The sequence below is a fragment of the Salmo salar genome, chromosome 16, assembly GCF_965601325.2.
Source record: "Salmo salar chromosome 16, fSalSal1, whole genome shotgun sequence".
NCBI classification, from domain to species: domain Eukaryota; kingdom Metazoa; phylum Chordata; class Actinopteri; order Salmoniformes; family Salmonidae; genus Salmo; species Salmo salar.
In genome coordinates this window covers 29,876,791-29,877,757 of record NC_138306.1, presented here as the reverse complement: position 1 = coordinate 29,877,757, position 967 = coordinate 29,876,791, and positions in this window count along the sequence as shown.

Sequence of the window (967 nt, the reverse complement as noted above, 5' to 3'; positions counted from 1 at the left end):
AAGGTAATCCAATATTTCTTATAGTAAACCTGAGTTTGGTGAGGGCCAAACTTGGTGGGTGTCAAATTAGCTAGCCGTGATGGCCGGGCTATGTACTCAGAATATTGCAAAATATGCTTTTGCCGAAAGCTATTTTAAAATCTGACATCGCGATTGCATAAAGGAGTTCTGTATCTATAATTCTTAAAATAATTTATGTATTTTGTGAACGTTATTCATGAGTAATTTAGTAAATTCACCAGAAGTTTGCGGTGGGTATGCTAGTTCTGAACATCACATGCTAATGTAAAAAGCTGTTTTTTGATATAAATATGAACTTGATTGAACAAAACATGCATGTATTGTATAACATAATGTCCTAGGAGTGTCATCTGATGAAGATCATCAAAGGTTATTGCTGCATTTAGCTGTTTTGTTTTTTGTGACATATATGCTTGCTTTGAAAATGGCTGTGATTTTTTTTTTTTGGCAGGGTACTCTCCTGACATAATGTAATGTTTTGCTTTTGCTGTAAAGCCTTTTTGAAATCGGACAATGTGGTTAGAATAATGAGTCTTATCTTTCAAATGGTGTAAAATAGTCCTATGTTTGAGAACTTGTATTATGACATTTTGTGGTTTTAAATTTGGCGCTCTGATTTGTCACTGGCTGTTGAATAGTGTGGGACGATTTCGTCCCACCTCCCCTAGAGAGGTTAACCTCTTGGGGCTAGGTGGGACGCTAGCGTGCCACCCGTGGTGCACTCCATCAACAGCAGGTGCATTTCAAGAGCGGCAAATTTGAATCCAAATAAATGTCAAAATTCAAATTTTTCAAAAATACAACTATTTTACACCATTTGAAAGATAAACATCTCCTTAATCTAACCACGTTTTACGATTTCAAAAAGGTTTTACGGCGAAAGCATAAATTTAGAGTATGTTAGGACAGTACATTTACAAGAGTTGTGTGTAATGTTTTGTCAAGT